Source organism: Lactuca virosa, chromosome 3 (genome assembly GCF_052849685.1).
Source record: "Lactuca virosa cultivar CGN04683 chromosome 3, Lactuca_virosa_CGN04683_v6, whole genome shotgun sequence".
NCBI classification, from domain to species: Eukaryota; Viridiplantae; Streptophyta; class Magnoliopsida; order Asterales; family Asteraceae; genus Lactuca; species Lactuca virosa.
In genome coordinates, this window is record NC_136428.1 from 80,470,240 (window position 1) to 80,488,445 (window position 18,206).

At 33.6% G+C, this 18,206-nt stretch overlaps 1 long non-coding RNA gene across 4 annotated transcripts in view; it reads right to left on the reverse strand.

The window, feature by feature from the left end:
- Positions 1-221: 221 nt before the first annotated feature.
- Positions 222-18,206, reverse strand: part of LOC145166086 (uncharacterized) — a 31,698-nt gene continuing 13,713 nt past the window's right edge. Inside the window, exons 4-5 of one of the 4 annotated variants that reach the window (XR_013740351.1) lie at positions 6,849-7,207; positions 222-374 (exon numbers count right to left, since the gene is read on the reverse strand). This is a non-coding gene — a long non-coding RNA (uncharacterized LOC145166086). Of the gene's footprint in view, positions 375-4,585; positions 5,521-6,848; positions 7,208-10,578; positions 10,752-18,206 lie in introns of those variants that run through there. The other 3 variants (XR_013740350.1, XR_013740349.1, XR_013740348.1) reach the window with 3 other exon arrangements.

Consider the following 18,206-nt stretch of genomic DNA (forward strand, 5'->3'; position numbering starts at 1 on the left):
ATATATATATATATATATACAATATATACAATATACATACATATATATATACAATATAATGTATATACATATATATTTATATAATATATATATATATATATATATATATATATATATATATATACACACACGAACACTTGTATATATATATATATATATATATATATATATATATATATATATATATATATATATATATCCAATTGTGAATTGAATTTCCATTTTTGACCCTTGAGGTTTTTAAATTCTTGACGATTTTAGTCTTGATTTGTTTTGTCTTCAAACGACCAAATATTGCGTCTATTTTTCCGTTCTTGCGTATTTCGTCTTTTGCATATTTTTCTATTTCATAATTAAGCACGAATCCACGCAACCTGAAATAACTGATAATATTTGTTAGATAATATAAAACCAATTCGTCTTATTTCAGTGATGATCACATATAAAAATATTTTTCAACAATTTCCCCCTATGTGATCATTGATGAAATAAGGATAGATATAATCACATTAACAGTTTTAATCTTGAAGATTTGGGATAAAAGTTTTGTCAATGAGAAGATATATATAAAACCATTGTAATCGTTTTGAAAGTTTGTGACTTGGTTTAACGTATCTTATGTAAAAGATTTTCAGAAATTTGATTCCGAATCAAAGTCTCGGGTTCGGTTATCAAAGGGTAGTCATATATGTATCTAAAGAAATTTCCTTAGATTTTATAGCATTATTAATGACGACAAGTGGTCTAACAGGTCGATTCAGATGAACGCTCATAGGTATAGCTCACACTTCACTTGGGTGTTTGGTTGTTCTGGCAGCAGAACAAGTTAATGATCACTAAAAATGAGTGATATCTCTCTCTGACGACTCACACTCATATTGGAGGTGTTCAGCTATGCTTTTCCTGTAAAGTCACTTAGTCTCATTATTAGATAATCAATCACATAAGACTGGTTTCGGCATTACTCAGCGGGTTTCTTCATTCATGCCATTAAAGTTCACTCTCTCTCTCCGTCGGGAAATACATGTAGAGGGGTTTAGCAATTTTCATAGTGCAGTTTGCAACTAAGATTCTTCAGTGATGAAGTCTACAGTATCCCGGGAAATCCATTGTTGTTGCAGCTTCTTCTTTGATAGTATCCTGTTTGTTGATCAATATCGATTTATTGTAAAAAGATATTTTGTTTTAGCATTGAGAATTTGCTACATTTGAGACCGTTTTAAGAGTATTTGACTTGAGTGATTGAGATATCTTCTTTTGTGAAAAATGGTTAAAACAAATCGCGGGATTTTATGATTTTTGTTTTGAAATAACCATTTGGTTGAAAGTTTGTTTGAAAATACCAAATATAGAATATATATATTTTTTTGTTTGGTATATCTTTATTGAATCCATTTGTTTTCTTGTTGATTTGTCTTTGAGGATTAGATGTTGATAGATATTTGTTTCTCCTTTGGTTTTCTTGTAAGGATATGTCATTGTTTGCTTGATGGATCATGGGATCGCAAGTCTTCATTTTTTGTTGGCTTTTATCTAGGTAGGGATAGGTGGCATAAAAGACAGTTTGTCTAGTATGTAAGAAATGAATGTATCGTCCCTGGTCATTTTGATATCTAAGCAAAAATGAGACCGTGACAAGGTATAATTGGGTATACCTTATAAGCAATAGTGACACACCTAAGCTCACAAGAAATGATTTCCACAATGATTTAGATCGACGAGGCACAAATTCTCACATGGGTTTTTGTTTTCATCTGAACCTCCTAACCTTATGTCCCTTGATTGTTTAAAATCGTCAATAATGAAATAAAATCGAAGGAAATAAAGTTATATACATTATGAAAAGTAGGATATTTGAACCTTCACTCCAATTGAGAATCAATATGACTTAAAATCTTCATCGAGCATAAGCATCTGAAAATTAAGTCAAGAGAAGATTAATCACAAGGTTCTATAAAAGCTTATTATGGCAAGTCTTTTATTAATTTTTTTAAAGATTTGTTTTTCTGAATGTTTTTGGAAATATTGGTTATTTGAATGTTTTTGGTAATTTTTAAAAGGAAAGCAATTTTCAATTGTTTTTGAATTTTCCTTTTGAATGAAAGTAAACACACTTTTGTACAAACAAAAAGTAAAAGATTAAGGATAGATGTTATCTGGATTTAACATTCCTAGACGGCCTAGGAAGTATTGAAACTTTGTTTCATCGAGAGCCTTAGTGAAGACATCGGCAATTTGATCTTCGGTGTTGATGAAGTGCAATTCGATATGACCCTTTTGAATGTTGTCTTTGATGAAATGATATCGAATGTCGATGTGCTTTGTCATGGAATGGTGAACGGGATTGTGAGAAATGGCAATTGCACTGGTTGAGTCACAAAATATGGGAATTTGTGAAATTTTGAAGCCATAGTCTCGCAATTGAGTTTGCATCCATATGACTTGCGAACAACAGCTGGCGGCAGCGACGTATTCAGCTTCTGCTGTTGATGTGGATACACAAGTCTGTTTCTTTGAAGTCCAACTCACTAGTCTACCTCCTAGGAATTGACAGCTACCAGATGTACTCTTTCTATCTAACTTGCATCCTCCATAGTCTGAGTCGGTGAAAGCGTTCATCTGAAAATCGGATTTAGCTGGATACCAAAGGCCAAGTTTGGGAGTGCCTTTTAGGTATTTGAAGATGCGTTTCACAGCAACTACATGGGATTCCATAGGATTTGCTTGGTATCTGGCACAGACACATGTAGAAAACATGATGTCAGGTCTGCTGGCAGTGAGGTATAAGAGTGATCCGATCATTCCACGATATCTTTTCTGATCAACAGGTTTGCCATTTAAGTCTGCATCGATTTTGTATCCAAAAGCCATTGGGGTTTTTGCGGTATTGGATTTGTCCATTGAAAAGCGAGTGAGTAGGTTTTTGATATAATTCTCTTGGTTGATGAAAATGCCATCAGTTGACTGTTTGATTTGAAGTCCGAGAAAAGTAGTCATCTCCCCAATCATGCTCATTTCAAATTTGCTCTTCATTAGATCTGCAAACTTAATACTCAAAGATTCATCAGTAGAACCGAAAATAATGTCATCAACATATATTTGTACGATTAAAAGATGTTTATTATAGATTTTACGAAAGAGGGTTTGATCGATTGAACCTCTTTTAAAACCTGATTCTTCGAGAAAGGTTGTCAATGTGGCATACCAGGCTCGGGGTGCTTGTTTCAAGCCATAGACAGCTTTCTGCAATTTGAAGCTGTGATCAGGAAATTTGGGATCTTCGAAACCTGGTGGTTGTTGGATGTATACATCGCGATCTAACTCTCCATGTAGGAATGCACATTTAACATCCATTTGGAATACTTTGAAGTTCTTATGTGCAGCATATGCAAGAAAGATGCGAATTGCTTCAATTCTAGCAACTGGAGCATATGTTTCATCGTAGTCGATTCCTTCTTGTTGTGAATATCCTTTGACTACGAGACATGCCTTGTTTCGACAAACGATTCCTTGATCGTCAGTTTTGTTTCTGAACACCCATCTTGAACCTATAACAGAAACATCGGGTGGGGTAGGGACAAGATTCCATACGTCATTTCTTTCAAATTCTTCTAGCTCTTCTTGCATAGCTTTTACCCAGTCTGGATCTTTGAGAGCAGAATGTATGGTTTTGGGTTCAGTCATGGATAAGAAGGCTCCAAATAAACAATCATTAGAAGTTGCGGCTCTAGTTTGGATGCCTGAGTTTGGATCTCCGATGATTTGGTCAGTTGGGTGGTTTCTGGTCCATTTTATTAAGCGATTCTCTTCCGCTATAATAATTGGAATTTCAGTATCCCATTGTTCTTCTCCGGGAGATTCATCTTGGAATAGGTTTGAAGGTTCCCCCATAAATGATGCATCGGTATTGTTTTGGATATTTGGGGATGGGGTATTTAAAGGAGGATTTGGTGTTTGTTCCAATGAAGAAGTATGTGTAGGTGGTTCCCCCTCGAATTGATCTGCATCATTTTGGTTTGTTTGTGGAGTTCCTTCAGTGGTTGTTCCTGTAGAATCAATAGAAGTAGTTAGAAGTTCAGAATTGTTAGCGGTTTTGGGTTGTTCAAAAAGTAAATCAAGATCGATTTCAATATCTCTGTCAGGAGAAGGTGTTTGTTGAATTGGATTTTGAAAAATATTATCGATCATTTTTGAACCAAAATGTTCACGATCCAATTTCCTGACATAAAATTCATCGAAATGAACATCGGTACTTTCTTCAATTACTCTGGTACGTTTGTTCAGTACTCGATAAGCAGCTGAAGAAAATGAGTAACCAAGGAAAATTCCTTCGTCCGACCTTGATTCAAATTTTGAGAGGTGGTCTTTATTGTTCTTTATGAAGCATCGACAACCAAAAATATGGAAAAATTTGATGTTTGGTTTTCGGTTGTTAATGACTTCATATGGTGTTTTATGAAGATGTTTATGGATTAAGGAACGATTTTGAGTGTAGCAAGCTGTGGCTATTGCTTCTGCCCAGAAGTATTGTGGCAGATCAGCGAAGATAAGCATTGATCTTGCAGCTTCACATAGAGTTCTGTTCCTTCTTTCGACAACGCCGTTCTGTTGTGGAGTGTATGGGGCTGAGAAGTTATGTTCAATTCCTTTGTCTTTGAGAAATGAATCTAGAGTCTTGTTTTTGAACTCTAAACCATTATCACTTCGGATTCTTCGAACAGGTCGTTTGAGCTTCAGTTCGATTTGTTTGATGAAGTTGATCATCTCTTCAGGTGCTTCTGATTTTAGTCTTAAGAAAAAGACCCAAGTAAAGCGCGAGAAACCATCAACGACAACAAGAATATACTTCTTCCCTTGTATGGTTTGGGTTTTTGCAGGGCCACAAAGGTCTATGTGCAACAATTCTAGTGGTTCGGATACACTAGATTCTGAGATGCTTTTGTGAGTTGATTTGGAAAGTTTTCCTTTTTCACATACGACACACAGAGTTTCATTATCAAGCTTCAGAAGTGGCAGTCCTCTAACAAGATCATCGCCGATCAGTTTGTTGATGTACCCAAAGTTTAGATGGGAAAGGCGGCGGTGCCATAACCAACTGATATCTGCTGGGGCTTTTGATAGCAGACATATATCGGGTTTACCATAGATAAGATCCATGTCAAGTGGATACATATTTCCGGCACGGTAAGAATCAACAATGATTTCTTTGGTTTTGGCGTCCATGATCAAGCTTCTTTGTTTGGTGAATAGGACTTCAAGATTGTTATCACACAGTTGAGAAACACTGATGAGGTTGTGTTTCAGGTCATCGACATAGGCAACTTTCTTTATGGTGAAATTACCATTTGTTATGTTTCCATAACCTTTGATTTTTGCCGTCATGTTGTTGCCGAAGGTAACATCTTGATTTGTTTGGGTGGGTTTGAAGTCACGCAGGTAGTTTCGGTTTCCTGTCATATGCTTGGAGCAGCCACTATCAATATATCATGTATCATCCTTGGGTTCTCCAGCATTAGATACCTGCAATTTAGACAGAAGATTTAGGTACCCAAATCTGAATGGGTCCTGGTTTGTTAGTTGTTTTTATTTTGGGTTTTTTGTTTACCGTACTTCTTGTAGCATTTGACTTCATATTGCTATAAGAGTTTGGTTTATAAGGATGGAATGGTTGAGGTTTGATTTTATTTATCAAATTTTCCCAAAAAGTGATTTGTTTATGAAAATTCGTTGGTTGATAAAATCTGTGATTTGGTGAATGATATCCTAGATGTGAATTTTTTTTTGAAAAGTTCTCTTCATATCTGGGATGTGATTGGCGGTTATGAAAGACTTTTTGAAGATGATGTTTTGAAACTTTCTGATTTGGTCGTTTTTGAAAGTTCATTGAATTTTTAAAGGTGATCTCTTGAAAGCGGTTTTCAAAAGGTTTTTGAAAAGGTTTTGGTTTTTGTTTGGAAACCTGTTTTTGAGGTATGACGTATGGTTTAACAGGTTTCTTTGGTTTGTTTTCAAAAGCCTTTGGTTTGTTAAGTGGGGTTTTGGTGGTTTCATTGGTATGTTTGATTTGGTGAGTTGAAGAACTAGCAGAGTTTGTTTCAGATTTTACAACTCTTTTGATAGACTTTTTGGAAACAGTGAAAGCAGTGTCATCTGGGCTACAGTTGATAACTGTTTCGTCATCTGAATCTTCCTCATTAGCAGATGTGAAAAGATCTGGTATAGTGGATTCAGAGTTTTCACAAATTGTCATGTTTTCAATTTGTTCCTTTTCAAATGCTTCTCTACCAATTCCTGGTTTATAACTTGTATTAACTGTGCCAGATCCTAAGGTTTTTGCCTTAGTGAAAATATCATCACTTAATTTTCTAGCAATATTAATAGAATCCAATTTTCCTTGCAGTCTTTTGTTTTCGGATTCAAGAAATATGATTTTGTTTGAAAAATCAGTCAGTTTTTGAGTTAAAACATAATTTTCATCAGTTGAAGATTGAAATTTTTGTTTCAACTTAATGATTTCCATTTCTAAAATATCTTTAATTTCAGAAGAAATAACTGACTGGTTTTTCAATTCCAAATCCCTCTTTTGAATTAGGGCTTGATTTAATTGTTCCAAGACGTGAGCATTATCTTCAGATTTTTGTTCAACGTCTCTTTCCAATTTCAAAATCGTTCTTGTATTTTCTCCGAGTTTGAATTGCATCGTTTGTGATTCAGACTTGACAATGTCCATTTTTAACCATGTTGTTATGATATGTATTGAGATCAACTTGCAGGCTATTCTCAATCTTGGTTATATGGGATTCAAAAATTGTTTTAGAATAACCAAGTTCTACAACCATGTTCCATACCTGTTCAATGACGTTTGGAGCCCTTGAAGGTATTTCTTCACCAGCCATGAAGCAGAAATTTGACTGTGCTGGTTCAGAGTCTGCTTCATCATCTGAAGTTGGCCAGTATTCGACGTTGGGTTCGTGGATTGCCATTAAAGCTTTATCTTTCTTTTCTTGTTTCTTCAGTTCTTCAGCTTTTTGAACGTAGTATGCTGAGTCCTTGACTTTGGATTTGCTTTTAGCACGACATTCTGGGCATAGTGATTTGTTCCTTTACAATTGTGACAAATGATCACATCATCATTATCACTGTCAGCCTTTTGACTTTGAATTGGTGGTCTTTCAGGTGCCTGGGCTTGGTTCTTTTGTTGAGATTGCTGAAATCCAAAATTTTGATTGTTGTTAGAACCTTGATTTGAGTTGTTATTAAAAATTGGATTGGGATTGTTTTGAAATCCCCGGTTTTGGAAACCTTGGTTTGGGTAGTTTTGGAAAGATGGTCTTTGAGAACTTTGTCCAAAAGATGGTCTTTGTTGAAAACCTGGATTGTTTTGTCCAAAGTATGGTCTTGGTTGAAAACCTGAATTGTTTGGTCCAAAAGATGGCCTGTTTTGATAATTTGGTCTGAAATTTGATTGACCAGAATTTGGTAAAAATCTTTGTAGGTTTGTGTTTGCTACCAAGGCGCATAGTTGTTGATAATCCGCTTCATCATTTGAATCAAAAGAATTATAACAATTTCCCAAAAATGCTTGGTTTTGATTTTGATCGAAAAAGGGTGTTTGGTGTTGAGAAGATGTGGACAAAAGAGCTAATGGTCCACCAAAAGTTGTAGTGGTTGGTGATTCAATAGAGGATTCATACGATTGAAGTTCTCCATACAAATTGTATAAAGATTCAGTATGAATTGCTGGATTTCCCTGAATAATGAGTTTTACCATTTTCCAGCTTTCAAAAAGATTATTCAAAAATTTGAGATTTATCTCATGTTGTGACTTTTTGATACCCAAATTGTTCATTTTAATAACAATAAAATTGAACCTGTCGTGAGCATCATGAATGGTTTCTGATGAAAACATTTTGAAATTGTCAAATTCATTCAAAATGGATGTTTTCTTGTTTCCGATTATTCTTTCGTTTCCACAAAAACGATTTTTTAAACTTTCCCAAATTTGATTTGCGGTTAACAGTATAATGTCATCCATTTGACTTAGAATACTGTGTGGGATTCCAGAAACTAGTTCCTTTTTAGCTTGGAGTTCAAGCTTTCTGTTGTTTTCGGCTATTGTGATTTGATTTGTAGCAAGAGTGGCCATATCTTCTGTAGAGATTCCAGTATACGTTCCTTCCACGCATTTCCAGACATTTTCACCTAAAGTATTTAGATGAAGGTTCATACGGCCAACCCACGAATTATACTCTTCAGGTATAAGTATGGGTGCCCGTGAACCTGATCCCAAGCTGTTAGCAATAGAAACAGAGTTCATGTTGGAATAATTAGCAGAAGACATAATAAAATTTTTGTTTTTGAAAGGATTTTGAACAATTGATATTAAAATGAAATTTTTAAAGAAAATCTTATGGAAGGTTTATAAACGCTAACCAAAAGTTTTCGACAAAAATTTCAAAGTAAATCACACAAGCTCTGAATTTTTTTGTTTAAGATTTTTTTAAAAATTTTTTTTTTTTTTTTAAATTTTTTTAATAAATTTTTTTAATTTTTAAGGATTTTGAACAAGTGATATTAAAATGAAATTTTTAAAGAAAAGCTTATGGAAGGTTTATAAACGCTAACCAAAAATTTTCGACAAAAATTTCAAGGTAAATCACACAAGCTCTGAATTTTTTTGTTTAAGATTTTTTTTTTAAATTTTTTTTAAAATTTTTTTTAATAAATTTTTTTTTTAAGGATTTTGAACAAGTGATATTAAAATGAAATTTTTAAAGAAAAGTTTATGGAAGGTTTATAAACGCTAACCAAAAGTTTTCGACAAAAATTTCAAGGTAAATCACACAGGCTCTGATACCAATTGTTAGAAATATATAACAATCTGATTACCACGAATAAAAGGCTCGGTTACCAGTTACTGGGTGACAGATATATATATTTAATGAGATTAGATGCGGAAAGATAAGAAGTGCGGAATAAATAAATACTGGAAAGCTATAAATGACTGAAAGCTATAAATGAAATAAATGACAGTATTTAAATGACATAAAGCGTTAATAAAATATATAAATATATATATATAGTAGGTGGTGTTAGAACGGGACTTGTGGAACGACTGTTTTGTCAAGTTGTTAGTCAAATAAATGACTAACAGGCTTAGGGTTGGACTGGATCTTAATAGACTGTGTCTCTATTTGTTCAAAGTTCAATCCGGTAAGTAACAATAAGTTCTTTTTATGTAACAATGAATTGTTTACAAAACGATACAAAATACACGGGTAATGTTTTTTGTATGTGGGTATGGGTTTTTTTAAGGTGATTTGATGAGGTTGAAGTGGGTATTTGGAGGGTGGTAGAAGGTGGAATAAGGTTGTAGTTTTGGTGGTATAATGTAACAAAAAGGGTGATGTTGAAAGAGCTTTGGGTGGTTATGAATATAGATTTTCGTAGTAAATCTCTCTGGATAGCCAATTCTCTCTCGCGTCTCTCTGGGGTTTGCAGTGGTCAAAAAAATCGAGGAAAATTCCTGGATGTAGGTAAGGTCTTGAATAATCTTCGCTGAAAATCTCTCCCGTAGATTCTTCTTGAGTTGTGCTCGGTGAATTTTTTCTTAACTTGCAAATTCTGATGTCGAAAAACAGCAAGGTGGTGATAGTTGTGGTGATTTGAAAGGGTTTTTTGAGGAGGTTTAAGGAGGGTATTTGGAGGGTGTTTGGAGAGTATTTTGAGGTTGGCTATGTGTTTATTCTTCTTGAGATGAGAGAGTAATAGGAGATATATTACAAGGAAACACAAAACACACACCAAAACTCATGTAAACATGCATCTATATATATGCAAATGAATCAAGCAACTCTTGTTTGTTTAAGGAAAAGTAATGAAGTGATTGATTGTAAAGGTTGGAAGCACACATGATGTTTGGTACTTTTGCTTTTGTGAAGATTTCTTTCCAATATATATATATATATATATATGCATGATTCATGTATATATATATATATATATATATATATATATATATACAATATATATATTGTATATTGTATATATATATATATATATATATATATATATACAATATACATACATATATATATACAATATAATGTATATACATATATATTTATATAATATATATATATATATATATACAAGTGTGTATATATATATATATATATATATATATATATACACATGATGTTTGGTACTTTTGCTTTTGTGAAGATTTCTTTCCAATATATATATATATATATGCATGATTCATGTATATATATTGTATATATATATATATATATATATATACAATATATATATTGTATATATATATATATATATATATATATATATATATATACAATATACATACATATATATATACAATATAATGTATATACATATATATTTATATAATATATATGTATATATATATATATATATACACACTTGTGTATATATATATATATATATACACACTTGTTTATATATATATATATATATATATACACAAGTGTGTATATATATATATATATATATATATATATATATATATATATATATATATATATATCCAATTGTGAATTGAATTTCCATTTTTGACCCTTGAGGTTTTTAAATTCTTGACGATTTTAGTCTTGATTTGTTTTGTCTTCAAACGACCAAATATTGCGTCTATTTTTCCGTCCTTGCGTATTTCGTCTTTTGCATATTTTTCTATTTCATAATTAAGCACGAATCCACGCAACCTGAAATAACTGATAATATTTGTTAGATAATATAAAACTAATTCGTCTTATTTCAGTGATGATCACATATAAAAATATTTTTCAACACATTATACATTACAAAATTACATTAAACCTTCAAAAAATTTCATATTAAGACATCATGTTTTGAAAATTACATTTTTCTTCCAATTTTTTCATATTAAGCATCATACTTTAAAAATTGCATCTTATTTTCAAAATAATCAATTGTTTTACCTATTAAGACATTATACATTACAAAATTACATTAAAATTTCAAAAAATTTCATATTAAGACATCATGTTTTGAAAATTGCATTTTTCTTCCAATTTTTTCATATTAAGTTATCATACTCTAAAAATTGCATCTTATTTTCAAAATTTTCAATTTATTTTACCTATTAAGACACTATACATTACAAAATTACATTAAACTTTCAAAAATTTTCATATTAAGACATCATGTTTTGAAAATTGCATTTTCTTCCAATTTTTTCATATTAAGCATCATACTTTAAAAATTGTATCTTATTTTCAAAATAATCAATTGTTTTACCTATTAAGGCATTATACATTACAAAATTTCATTAAACTTTTAAAAATTTTCATATTAAGACGTCATGTTTTGAAAATTGCATTTTTCTTCCAATTTTTTCATACTAAGTCATCATACTTTAAAAATTGCATCTTATTTTTATTCTATTCAATTTTTTTACCTATTAAGACATTATACATTACAAACGTTAGAAATATATAACAATCTGATTACCACGAATAAAAGGCTCGGTTACCAGTTACTGGGTGACATATATATATATTTAATGAGATTAGATGCGGAAAGATAAGAAGTGCGGAATAAATAAATACTGGAAAGCTATAAATGAAATAAATGACAGTATTTAAATGACATAAAGCGTTAATAAAATATATAAATATATATAGTAGGTGGTGTTAGAACGGGACTTGTGGAACGACTGTTTTGTCAAGTTGTTAGTCAAATAAATGACTAACAGGCTTAGGGTTGGACTGGATCTTAATAGACTGTGTCTCTATTTGTTCAAAGTTCAATCCGGTAAGTAACAATAAGTTCTTTTTATGTAACAATGAATTGTTTACAAAACGATACAAAATACACGGGTAATGTTTTTTGTATGTGGGTATGGGTTTTTTTAAGGTGATTTGATGAGGTTGAAGTGGGTATTTGGAGGGTGGTAGAAGGTGGAATAAGGTTGTAGTTTTGGTGGTATAAGGTAACAAAGAGGGTGATGTTGAAAGAGCTTTGGGTGGTTATGAATATAGATTTTCGTAGTAAATCTCTCTGGATAGCCAATTCTCTCTCGCGTCTCTCTGGGGTTTGCAGTGGTCAAAAAAATCGAGGAAAATTCCTGGATGTAGGTAAGGTCCTGAATAATTTGCGGTGCAAATCTCTCCCGTATTATCTTGTTGAGTTGTGCTCGGTGAATTTTTTCTTAACTTGCAAATTCTGATGTCGAAAAACAGCAAGGTGATGATGGTTGTGGTGATTTGAAAGGGTTTTTGGAGGAGGTTTAAGGAGGGTACTTGGAGGGTGTTTGGAGAGTATTTTGAGGTTGTTTAGAGGTTGATATAAGGTGGTGATGGTGGTGAAAGTTTATGAAGATGATGATGTTTGATGGGTTGAAGATGAACACCTTGAGTTTGAATGAAGAAGATGAAGATGGTTGATAATGTTCTTCATTTTTGGTTGTTGTTGATCTTGATGTTCTTGGTTATTGTTGTTTGGTGATTGAGAGAGTTTTATGTTCCAGGGAATTTACAAAGAAAAATGAACACTCACACTATAACATATGAATCTCTCTTACTCTCTTCTATCTCTCTCTCTCTCTCTCTCTCTCTCTCTCATTATCACCTACACTATCACATGTGCATATATACTTGAAATGTCTTCAACCACTTAGTCTTTTTTATTGAAAAGAATGGCTGGTGTATGCAAGTTGTAGAAGAAAAAACGTGGGGTGGGGTGGCTTATCATTTCCCTCCCTTTTCCTTTTGACCTTTCCACCTAATATATGAATATAATATATATATATATATATATATATATATATATATATATATATATATCGTTGAAACTGTTTAGTCATGCATATGTGTTTTCGTCATTCGCTGGTTTTTGTATTTTCCGTTTTGATCACGCATTCATGCAACCTAAAATAACTGATAATATTTGTTAGATAATACAAATACAGCTCGTCTTATTTTAGTGATGGTTACATACAATGTCACATACAAAGACATTTTTCAACAATTTCCCCCTATGTGATCATTGCTGAAATAAGGACAGGTATGATATAATCACATTGACAGTTTAACTTTTGATGATTTGAGATAAAAGATTTGTCAATAGATAACATATATATAAAACCATAGTAATTGATTTGAAAGTTTTTGACTTGGTTTAACATATCTTATGTAAAAGATTTTCAGAAATTTGTTTCCGAATCAAAGTCTCGGGTTCGGTTATCAAAGGGTAGTCATATATGTATCTAAAGAAATTTCTTAAGATTTTATAGCATTATTTCTGACGACAAGTGGTCTAACAGGTCGATTCAGATGAACGCTCATAGGTATAGCTCACACTTCACTTGGGTGTTTGGTTGTTCTGGCAGCAGAACAAGTTAATGATCACTAAAAATGAGTGATATCTCTCTCTGACGACTCACTCATATTGGAGGTGTTCAGCTATGCTTTTCCTGTAAAATCACTTAGTCTCATTATTAGATAATCAATCACATAAGACTGGTTTCGGCATTACTCAGCGGGTTTCTTCATTCATGCCATTAAAGTTCACTCTCTCTCCGTCGGGAAATACATGTAGAGGGGTTTAGCAATTTTCATAGTGCAGTTTGCAACTAAGATTCTTCAGTGATGAAGTCTACAGTATCCCGGGAAATCCATTGTTGTTGCAGCTTCTTCTTTGATAGTATCCTGTTTGTTGATCAATATCGATTTATTGTAAAAAGATATTTTGTTTTAGCATTGAGAATTTGCTACATTTGAGACCTTTTTAAGAGTATTTGACTTGAGTGATTGAAATATCTTCTTTTGTGAAAAATGGTTAAAACAAATCGCAGGATTTTATGATTTTTGTTTTGAAATAACCATTTGGTTGAAAGTTTGTTTGAAAATACCAAATATAGAATATTTTTTTTGTTTGGTATATCTTTATTGAATCCATTTGTTTTCTTGTTGATTTGTCTTTGAGGATTAGATGTTGATAGATATTTGTTTCTCCTTTGGTTTTCTTGTAAGGATATGTCGTCGTTTGCTTGATGGATCATGGGATCGCAAGTCTTCATTTTTGGTTGGCTTTTATCTAGGTAGGGATAGGTGGCATAAAAGACAGTTTGTCTAGTATGTAAGAAATGAATGTATCGTCCCTGGTCATTTTGATATCTAAGCAAAAATGAGACCGTGACAAGGTATAATTGGGTATACCTTATAAGCAATAGTGACACACCTAAGCTCACAAGAAATGATTTCCACAATGATTTAGATCGACGAGGCACAAATTCTCACATGGGTTTTTGTTTTCATCTGAACCTCCTAACCTTATGTCCCTTGATTGTTTAAAATCGTCAATAATGAAATAAAATCGAAGGAAATAAAGTTATATACATTATGAAAAGTAGGATATTTGAAGCTTCACTCCAATTGAGAATCAATATGACTTAAAATCTTCATCGAGCATAAGCATCTGAAAATTAAGTCAAGAGAAGATTAATCACAAGGTTCTATAAAAGCTTATTATGACAAGTCTTTTATTAAATTTTTTTTTAAGATTTGTTTTTCTGAATATTTTTGGAAATATTGGTTATTTGAATGTTTTTGGTATTTTTGAAAGGAAAGCAATTTTCAATTGTTTTTTGAATTTTCCTTTTGAATGAAAGTAAACACACTTTTGTACAAACAAAAAGTAAAAGTTTAAGGATGGATGTTATCTGGATTTAACATTCCTAAACGGCCTAGGAAGTATTGAAACTTTGTTTCATCGAAAGCCTTAGTGAAGACATCGGCAATTTGATCTTCGATGTTGATGAAGTGCAATTCGATATGACCCTTTTGAATGTTGTCTTTGATGAAATGATATCGAATGTCGATGTGCTTTGTCATGGAATGGTGAACGGGATTGTGAGAAATGGCAATTGCACTGGTTGAGTCACAAAATATGGGAATTTGTGAAATTTTGAAGCCATAGTCTCGCGGTTGAGTTTGCATCCATATGACTTGCGAACAACAGCTGGCGGCAGCGACGTATTCAGCTTCTGCTGTTGATGTGGATACACAAGTCTGTTTCTTTGAAGTCCAACTCACTAGTCTACCTCCTAGGAATTGACAGCTACCAGATGTACTCTTTCTATGTAACTTGCATCCTCCATAGTCTAAGTCGGTGAAAGCGTTCAGCTGAAAATCGAATTTAGCTGGATACCAAAGGCCAAGTTTGGGAGTGCCTTTTAGGTATTTGAAGATGCGTTTCACAGCAACTACATGGGATTCCATAGGATTTGCTTGGTATCTGGCACAGACACATGTAGAAAACATGATGTCAGGTCTGCTGGCAGTGAGGTATAAGAGTGATCCGATCATTCCACGATATCTTTTCTGATCAACAGGTTTGCCATTTAAGTCTGCATCGATTTTGTATCCAAAAGCCATTGGGGTTTTTGCGGTATTGGATTTGTCCATTGAAAAGCGAGTGAGTAGGTTTTTGACATAATTCTCTTGGTTGATGAAAATGCCATCAGTTGACTGTTTGATTTGAAGTCCGAGAAAAGTAGTCATCTCCCCAATCATGCTCATTTCAAATTTGCTCTTCATTAGATCTGCAAACTTAATACTCAAAGATTCATCAGTAGAACCGAAAATAATGTCATCAACATATATTTGTACGATTAAAAGATGTTTATTATAGATTTTACGAAAGAGGGTTTGATCGATTGAACCTCTTTTAAAACCTGATTCTTCGAGAAAGGTTGTCAATGTGGCATACCAGGCTCGGGGTGCTTGTTTCAAGCCATAGACAGCTTTCTGCAATTTGAAGCTGTGATCAGGAAATTTGGGATCTTCGAAACCTGGTGGTTGTTGGATGTATACATCGCGATCTAACTCTCCATGTAGGAATGCACATTTAACATCCATTTGGAATACTTTGAAGTTCTTATGTGCAACATATGCAAGAAAGATGCGAATTGCTTCAATTCTGGACTGGAGCATATGTTTCATCGTAGTCGATTCCTTCTTGTTGTGAATATCCTTTGACTACGAGACGTGCCTTGTTTCGACAAACGATTCCTTGATCGTCAGTTTTGTTTCTGAATACCCATCTTGAACCTATAACAGAAACATCGGGTGGGGTAGGGACAAGATTCCATACGTCATTTCTTTCAAATTCTTCTAGCTCTTCTTGCATAGCTTTTACCCAGTCTGGATCTTTGAGAGCAGAATGTATGGTTTTGGGTTCAGTCATGGATAAGAAGGCTCCAAATAAACAATCATTAGAAGTTGCGGCTCTAGTTTGGATGCCTGAGTTTGGATCTCCGATGATTTGGTCAGTTGGGTGGTTTCTGGTCCATTTTATTAAGCGATTCTCTTCCGCTATAATAATTGGAATTTCAGTATCCCATTGTTCTTCTCCGGGAGTTTCATCTTGGAATAGGTTTGAAGGTTTCCTCATAAATGATGCATCGAGATTGTTTTGGATATTTGGGGATGGGGTATTTAAAGGAGGATTTGGTGTTTGTTCCAATGAAGAAGTATGTGTAGGTGGTTCCCCCTCGAATTGATCTGCATCATTTCGGTTTGTTTGTGGATTTCCTTCAGTGGTTGTTCCTGTAGAATCAATAGAAGTAGTTAGAAGTTCAGAATTGTAAGCGGTTTTGGGTTGTTCAAAAAGTAAATCAAGATCGATTTCAATATCTCTGTCAGGAGAAGGTGTTTGTTGAATTGGATTTTGAAAAATATTATCGATCATTTTTGAACCAAAATGTTCACGATTCAATTTCCTGACATAAAATTCATCGAAATGAACATCGGGACTTTCTTCAATTACTCTGGTACTTTTGTTCAGTACTCGATAAGCAGCTGAAGAAAATGAGTAACCAAGGAAAATTCCTTCGTCCGACCTTGATTCAAATTTTGAGAGGTGGTCTTTATTGTTCTTTATGAAGCATCGACAACCAAAAATATGAAAAAATTTGATGTTTGGTTTTCGGTTGTTAATGACTTCATATAGTGTTTTATGAAGATGTTTATGGATTAAGGAACGATTTTGAGTGTAGCAAGCTGTGGCTATTGCTTCTGCCCAGAAGTATTGTGGCAGATCAGCGAAGATAAGCATTGATCTTGCAGCTTCACATAGAGTTCTGTTCCTTCTTTCGACAACGCCGTTCTGTTGTGGAGTGTATGGGGCTGAGAAGTTATGTTCAATTCCTTTGTCTTTGAGAAATGAATCTAGAGTCTTGTTTTTGAACTCTAAACCATTATCACTTCGGATTCTTCGAACAGGTCGTTTGAGCTTCAGTTCGATTTGTTTGATGAAGTTGATCATCTCTTCAGGTGCTTCTGATTTTAGTCTTAAGAAAAAGACCCAAGTAAAGCGCGAGAAACCATCAACGACAACAAGAATATACTTCTTCCCTTGTATGGTTTGGGTTTTGGCAGGGCCACAAAGGTCTATGTGCAGCAATTCTAGTGGTTCGGATACACTAGATTCTGAGATGCTTTTGTGAGTGGATTTGGAAAGTTTTCCCTTTTCACATGCAGCACACAGAGTTTCATTATCAAGCTTCAGAAGTGGCAGTCCTCTAACAAGATCATCGCCGATCAGTTTGTTGATGTACCCAAAGTTTAGATGGGAAAGGCGGCGGTGCCATAACCAACTGATATCTGCTGGGACTTTTTATAGACTTTTGATGTCTGCTATCAAAAGCCCCAGCAGATATCAGTTGGTTATGGCACCGCCGCCTTTCCCATCTAAACTTTGGGTACATCAACAAACTGATCGGCGATGATCTTGTTAGAGGACTGCCACTTCTGAAGCTTGATAATGAAACTCTGTGTGCTGCATGTGAAAAGGGAAAACTTTCCAAATCCACTCACAAAAGCATCTCAGAATCTAGTGTATCCGAACCACTAGAATTGCTGCACATAGACCTTTGTGGCCCTGCCAAAACCCAAACCATACAAGGGAAGAAGTATATTCTTGTTGTCGTTGATGGTTTCTCGCGCTTTACTTGGGTCTTTTTCTTAAGACTAAAATCAGAAGCACCTGAAGAGATGATCAACTTCATCAAACAAATCGAACTGAAGCTCAAACGACCTGTTCGAAGAATCCGAAGTGATAATGGTTTAGAGTTCAAAAACAAGACTCTAGATTCATTTCTCAAAGACAAAGGAATTGAACATAACTTCTCAGCCCCATACACT